The sequence below is a fragment of the Coenobita brevimanus genome, chromosome 60 (genome assembly GCF_032717465.1).
Source record: "Coenobita brevimanus isolate Jiangsu-jjx chromosome 60, ASM3271746v2, whole genome shotgun sequence".
NCBI lineage: Eukaryota > Metazoa > Arthropoda > Malacostraca > Decapoda > Coenobitidae > Coenobita > Coenobita brevimanus.
Genome location: NC_137013.1, coordinates 148,712 through 157,365, shown reverse-complemented (window position 1 = coordinate 157,365; position 8,654 = coordinate 148,712).

The following is an 8,654-nucleotide window of genomic DNA, read 5'->3' as shown; positions in this document are numbered from 1 at the left end:
CTGTGTTGCCCCATGAGCAGCGTAGGAGCCCGGGGCTAGGCAGTTGGTCCTGACATTTAAGATGAGAGTGACCTGCCTCACTCATCCCTGAGTGGCAGTACATGAGCAATAAATCCCAACCATCCCTTGGATATAAACCTTCACTGACTCAATCCAATAATAATAATAATAATAACTAATATAATAATAACAATAATAATAATAATAATAATAACAACAACAATAATAATAATCATCATCATCACCTAATCCTACATTGTCCCATGAGGAGCATAGAAGCCCAGGGCTAGGCAAGTTGGTCCTGACATTTGAGATGAGAGTGACCAGCCTCACTCATCCCTGAGTGGCAGTACATGAGCAATAAACCCCAACCATCCCTTGGATATAAATCTTCACTGACTCAGTCCAATAATAATAATAATAACTAATATAATAATAACAATAATAATAATAATAATAATAATAACAATAATAATAATAATCATCATCACCTAATCCTAATCCCATGAGAAGCATAGAAGCCCGGGGCTAGGCATGTTGGTCCTGACATTTGAGATGAGTGACCAGCCTCACTCATCCCTGAGTGGCAGTACATGAGCAATAAACCCCAACCATCCCTTGGATATAAACCTTCATCGGCTCAATCCGACTAGAGTGCCTTAATTACCCACTAAACCACAAGGTGCCATAATTGGGATATATGGTTACCACCCAGCGTAGTTTCCTGACGTACAGAAAACCATTTGGCTTGTCACTCCGTGCAGAGTCACCTATAGGCAGAGGGAAGAGGAAAGAATGAAGGAAAGAAAGACAGAAGAGGAAGGAAGGAAAGACGGAAAGAATTGAGGAAAGGGCAGTCACCCAATAGCAGCACTACATCGAGAGAGTGGATGGCGAGTGCCTCCACCAACCACTTTAATACTGTAATAATCATCATCATCATCATCCAGACCTCCTTTCCCACCCCAGGGCAGGGTGAGGAGTAGCAGTGTCCAGACAGCCCACATTTGCCCAATCCACTAGGCCACACTTCCATTCACTCATCATTCAAGCCCCCAGAATCCTGGCTCTATCAAATATGCCAAAAACATTCACCACATTCTGTAGCTTCACATAAACATATCCGACAGAGTCAATCCAGACGCTGCCATGTTATAAAGGGGTGCCAAATCCCTGATCATGCACTTCTCCTCACAACATCCAGCCAGCCAGCTCAATCTCTTGTCAGTTCCCTAGCCTCACCGACTTCCAAACCTCTCTTCCTCACACACTCATCCACCATATCTCTCCACCTTCACCTTGGCCTACCTCGCCTCCTCCCTCCTTCAAATTCGCTCAGATATACCTTTTTCACCACTCTATTGTTATCCATTCTCTCCACAAGACCATACCATCTCAATACTCTCTCTTCGATTCTGGTGTCCACAGACTTCCTCACTCCACATCTTTCATGAATTACATTATTTTGTTTCCTATAATAATAATAATAATAATAATAAATAATAATAATAAAAAATAATAATAATCTATCTATCTATCTATTGCCAGACGCCTCAATCCCGTTTGGGGTGGCCACAAACAAATCGCCTCCAAGTCGCCCTGTCCCCCGCCATTTCACTGCCCTGCTCCCAACTCACACCCCCCTCTCTCATATACCTCTCCACCCCATCCCTCCATCTCATCCTCGGCCTCCCCCTCCCTCTGCCCCCCTCCACCTCACTCACATACACTCTCTTCGTCAGTCTTTCACCCTCCATCCTCTCCACATGGCCAAGCCACCTCAGTGTGTTCCTCATAACACTTCCTATCACATCCACATCCACACCACAACGCTCCTTTATATCCTCATTCGTCAGCCTGTCTCTCCATGTGACTCCACAGGCTCCTCTTAAATAACTCATTTTCATAATAATAATAATAATTCATCCATCCATCCATCATCCAATCCTACATTGTCCCATGAGGAGCATAGGAGCCCAGGGCTAGGCAAGTTGGTCCTGCCATTTAACAATAAAAATTCATTTATTCATCATCTAATCCAGTGTTTCTCCATGAGGAGCAGAAAAGCCCATGGCTAGGCAAGTTGGTCCTGACATTTATGATGTGTGACCAGCCTCACTCATCCCTGAGTGGCATTATGTGAGCAATAAACTCCAGCCACCTCTTGGATATAAACCTGCACCGGCTCAATCCAACTGGAGCGCCTTAATTGCACACTAAACCACCAGGCGCCATAATTTGGTTATATGGTTACCACCCAGCGTAGTAAATGGTTTCCTGGTGTACACGAAACCATTTGGCTTGTCAGTCAGTGTAGGGCCACTCACAGGCAGAAGGAAGAGGAAAAAATGACAGAAAGAAAGACAGAAGAGGAAGGAAGGAAAGAAGGAAGGAAGAGAGCAAAGGAGAGGCACCTGAGAGCAACACTACATTGAGTGAGTGGATGGTGAGCACCCCTACCTACAACAATAATAACAATTCATTCATTCATTCATCATCTAATCCAGTGTTGCCCCGTGAGGAGCCCAGGGCTAGCCAAGTTGGTCCTGACATTTAAGATAAGAGTAACCACCTATAATAACAATTATAATTATAATAATAATAATAATAACAACAACAAGAGACTACAGCCAAATCACATCGTCCCCCACAGTACCACACAATTACTCTCCACCGATACACATCACTAACATACCCAACATCATCCTGGGTGGTGATTTCAATACCAAGTCATCAGCCTGGCATGGCAACAACCCTGACACAGACATAGGGCTGGTACTACAATCCCAGACAGATCATCTTTTCATCCTGAACAATCTAGACCAACATACTCATATCCCACACCAAGCCCTCTTCCTCCCATCATCTCCAGACATCACCTTCTGCTCCCCAAACCTCGCCCCCCCTACATCATGGAGAGTGGTCAAAACCCTACGTTCTGATCACCTCCCAGTCATCATCACTATCAAAACCAGAATCACCCCAGCTGGCCACAAACACACATACACTAATTATAAGAGAGCCAACTGGGAGGCCTTTGTAACTGAAACAGAACAACATTTCAAAACACTAAACAGTACACCCATCACAAACATCAACACCGCTGTGCACACTTTCAATACAATCATACACAACGCAGACAAAAGACACATCCCTAGAGGCAACAGAAAGAGACACAACCCCAACTTCACGCCAGAAATTCAAGGCCTCATCAGACAACGGGACACACTGCGACACTCCCCAACACCCCATACACAAGACACCGTACAACAAATACAAGAACTCAACACTCAAATAAACAATAAAATATCAGAACAGCAAACACTAAACTGGAATAATTATCTCCAAACACTTGACCACAAAACAAACACCAGTAAACTCCACAAAACACTAAACTGCATCACACTTTCCAACAGCAACACCACACAATCACACGCTGTCATCACAACAACAGACACCATACCCTCAAACAAACAACAAGCAAACACTCTCATCATTCACTTTTCACAAGTCAGCCATCTAAACCCCCATCCCGAAGACCGACGTATCATCAGACGTAAGAGACAGTTCCCCACAGACCCAGACTACGCACCTTTCACTTACAACCAGACGAAGCACATCATTAGCAACATTAAGCACTCATCTGCCTGTGGACCAGACAACATAAGCAACATACACCTTAAACACCTTGGATCACAAGGCATACAAGCAATCACCAACATATCAAACTACAACTACTCACACAACATAATACCCAACATCTGGAAGCATGGCAATATCATCACTATCCCTAAACCCAACAAAGACCCCATGTTACCCTCCTCACATCGCCCCATCACACTCCTCTGCACCCCCTCTAAAGTCACTGAACGACTGGTACTACAACTAGTCACACCTCACATTCCCCTAGCCCAGTCACAACATGACTTTAGGCCACTACACTCCACAAACACCATTCATACAGACCTTACACAGAGAGTTTTCGATGGCATAAATTCAGCTAGGCCACCACACAGAACACTCCTGGTCACACTAGACATTAGCAAAGCTTTTGATGCCATCCCCCGCCACAACCTCACAAACAAAATACTCAACACAAACATGCACAATAACACAAAAAGATGGCTGGCAAACTACTTAGCAGGCAGATGTGCACACGTAACATTTGCCGGTCAGTCTTCTAACATCAGAAACTTCACAAATGGTGTCCCCCAAGGACCTGTTTTGTCCCCTACACTCTTTAACCTATACATACACGACATACCCACACCCCACACACCACAGATACACATAGTTTCCTATGCAAATGATATAACACTTATATGTACGCACAAAAATGCAAACAGCTGCACACATCCTCCAATCTTACCTCAACACACTACACGAATGGTTCACCACAAACAGGCTCAAAATAGCCACAGCCAAAACTACTGTACAGTGACTCTTCTCACAAACTGTACAGCAGAACACAGTGACATCCCACACCTCACCATAAACAACACTCCCCTACCACACACACACAAAAAAAAAAAATCCTTGGTGTAACATAAAACACATCAATGTCATTTAAACAACACATAACAAACATTAAAAATAAAATAACACCAAGACTCAATGCCTTGAGGTCACTTGCCCATACAACATTCGGACACAACAAAGAAACCACCACCACAGTATACAAACAATCCATATGTTCAGTGATGAATTATGCTAGCGCTGCCTGGGCTTCTAACCTCACCAAAACACACTACAACACTCTACATACCATACAGAACAAGGCCCTAAAAATAATCACACCCTTCACAGCTACTACAACCACAGACCACCTACATCAAGAAACCAAAGTCCTCAAGGTCAAGGATCACCTAGACATGAGAGGCACCCAGATTCTTGCTGCAGCCTCCACAAACCCACAACATCCACTACAGTATGTGGCAGCACATCCACCCACACCAAGGAACATCAAAACAACACCCAGCACACGATACCATACACAAATACTGTCATCTCTCCCCCCTTGCCCACCTCAGACCAGCTTCCAGAAGCATATCCACACTCAGATCACTCGCCGCTCCATTCAGTCACTTAAAGACAACACACAGCTGCATGCACGGCCTCCTGACATCCACCCGTCTGAATCTTATCTCCCTCATGAGGACAGGGACCACCTGGCCAGGCTGAGATGGGCACCATCCAGCCTTCTTAAGCTACCAGAAGAGGCTGGATGACTCCGTCGCTGATGCCTGTCCGGGATGCAACACAGCACCCCATACTATTAAGCACATTATAGAAGACAGCATTGCACACAATCACCTACACCAACAACACAACATACACTCTTTGAGAGCTCTGTGGGAAAGCCCGGTCTCGGCCATGGCCTTCCTAAGGGACTCGGGGCTGTTCGGCCAGACTGCCTAGGGAACGACTACTACTACTACTTTTATCAAATACAATAAATTCTAAGCAGGTTAACAAATTAACATCATAAATACAAACAGACTACCAATATAACAATATCTTTTTTCTTATCTACTCACTTTATCTCACTGCATCTCTTTATCTTCAGCCAGATGCTTTAATCCCAAAGCAGGTGGCCACGATGACACTTTCCTCGCTATCAGGCTGCCCAGCCTCCATCCACTTCCTCTGTGTCAACCTTCCCTCCGCTACCAGGCCACCCAGCCTCCATCCATCTTCACTCGTATACCTCTCCACCCCACCTCTCTTCAACACCTTCTCTCTCCTGCCAGTGTTCTGAAATAGGGGTAATAATTAGTAGAGAAAAATAGGGAAAAATCTAATAACTCCTCTAATGATATATTTTGTGTATTACACCTAAATATTTTCTTTATTACTCATATATTTAGCAACTGTCTGCAGCAAGTGACAAGTGTTAATGTTAGGAGTATGGCTGCAAGAGGCAGACTGAAAAAGACCTGGGACGAGGTCACAGTGACCTCAGGAATAAGGGACTGAATAGGGAGGCTGCCGGAGATTGAGCAGCAGGGAAAGCCACCATTAGGTGACCAAGGCGGATGCATGCAAGCATACTGGAGCCTTTATAACCGAAACAAAATGCTGTGGGATCAGGGTGACATCCCAAAACATTTACTTTATGGTTGCTGCAGCAGACAACTGATTCAACTCATTAGGGGTACAGTGTATTATGTAATCTATGAGGTTCAAAATACAGTGCAATTCTGAAAATTAAACATGGCTGGCATCAAGCAGTCCAAGTCCAGGCAGAGACTACTCCTCCATTTTTTTTTTTTTTTTTTTTTTTTTTTTTTTTAACAGAACGGAGGAAGGAAAAACAAATGGGGAAAAAAAAAATAATCCATACACCAGATTACTGGTGTCCTCTGTTCATAAAATATCTGTAACAGTTAGACCTGAACAGTTGTGGGTTGAAATTTGGAGGGAAACAACTCTGGGGAAGCGAGTTCCAGAGAGATGCAGTTCGGGGAATGAAAGAATTCTGATAGGCAGAAGTTCTGCAATATGGCTGTGTGACATTCCAGTCATGAGCGCTACCAGATGCCCGTGTAGCACGAGGGAAGGCATAGAGAGGTGGCACCATGGACGCAACTTCGTCTCAGCATTTGCCATAAAAATATCTGTAAAATAATGCAAGGGAGGCAACATTCCTTCTTACTTGCAGGGGAGGTAGTTTACATGTAATGGCAGGGTTGTTAATGATTCTAACAGTTTTATTCTGAATTTTGTCTAGTTGTCTTAATGCAACCTCTCCACAACCATTCCACAAGGGTGAGCAATATTCAAGCTGAGAGCGCACATGACTCTTATAAATTATAGCTAACTGCTCATCGGCGAAGAAGTTACGGACTCTGTACAAAAATCCAAGTTTCTTTGAGGTGGTTTTAGCAAGTGATCTGACATGAGAGGTCCAGCTGAGGGCACTGTTAAGTGAGACACCAAGAATTTCAATACTTTTGGAGATGGGAATATTAGTAGCACTGAAGGTAATGTACGAATCTGGCAATATCTGTCTATTAGTAAACTGTATATATTTAGTTTTACTAGCATTAAAAGAGACAAGGTTGTTTTGTCCCCATTCACTGATTGTAGATAGATCTTGATTTATGGAGATGGCTGTACTGAGTTGAGAGGTAGAGATATTAGACTTTGTAAATGGGGGTCTGAGTGTGAATGAACTATGTAGTGTTGAGTCATCTGCATATGAGTGAATGGGATTGTGAGTGACAGATAAGAGATCATTAATATGAACCAGAAATAGGGTTGGCGCCAGAACTGATCCCTGCGGCACGCCGGCATTAACTGAGTGGAAATTCGAATATACATCATCTCTCATACACACATCATCCTCTTGGGCACTAGGCCTCTTCCATTTTCCCTCCACCCTGCCATGTTCCAACCCCAGCAAAGCACATCTGACACACAAATGCAGCTGCTTCCTGGTGGTTGATGGGTCTGCTCAGCCACATAGACCAGGGTAGAGCCACAACAGTAAAAACGCTAAGGAAGACACAGAGCCGATGGGAAAAAAATATGATCAGCATCGTACACAGAGCCACCCTAATGACTCTCCCAAGCCTGCCCTACCCTTCCCTACACTGGCCTGACAATGACCAAACACACGCCTAACAACACACTGATAAACACACACACACACACACACACACACACACACACGTGGAGCCAAGAGACAAGCTTTATAGGCAGGGAAGATACAACTTTAGGAAAGCAAATTTTACAGGATTGAGAAAATTTTTTGATAATGCGGATTGGAGAAAATTCAGAGAAACAAGAGAGATACAGAGGAAGTGGAATATCTTTCTAGACCTCTATAATTTGGGAGTGGAAAAATTTGTACCAAGAGTAAGAGGGAAAGAAAACAGGAAAAAGGAGTGGTTTAATAGAAGGTGTATGATAGCAAAAAAAGAGAGAGATAAGGCGTGGAACAACTGGAGAAAGAGAGGTAACGACAGAACAAAGGAAGAATATAAAAGAACTAGAAATGAATACACAAGAATACGTAGAGAAGAAGAAAGAAATTTTGAAAAAGGCATAACAGACAAATGTAAGGATGAACCCAAACTGTTTTATAGATTTGTTAATGGCAAACTGAAACAAAAGGAAGGAATCACCAAACTGAAAGTAGAAGGAGAGGTCTATAAAGATGCAGCAATGCAAGCTGAAATAATGAACAAATGTTTCCAATTGGTTTTCACTAATGAAAGGGAGTTTGTGGAAGGGGAGGGAGTGATTAGAAATGTACCGGTGATAAAAGATATAAAAGTGGAGGTGCAGGAAGTGTATAAATTACTGAAAACTCAAGATGTAAGGAAAGCCCCAGGACCAGATGGAATTTCTAATTGGGTACTGAAGGAATGCAGAGAACAACTGGCGGGTAAGATTCACAGTTTAATTGTGTGTTCTCTGGAAGAGGGGAAAGTGCCACAAGAATGGAAGAGGGCAAATGTGGTACCAATTTATAAGGGAGGAAACAGGGAAGAACCCCTGAATTATATACCAGTGTCTCTAACCAGCATGGTGGCAAAATTGTGTGAGAGAATCCTGAAAGACAGATGGATAAAATATCTGCAAGAGATGAATATTTTGGCTGAAAGTCAGTTTGGATTCAGAAGTGGAGGGTCATGTGTTTCCAACTT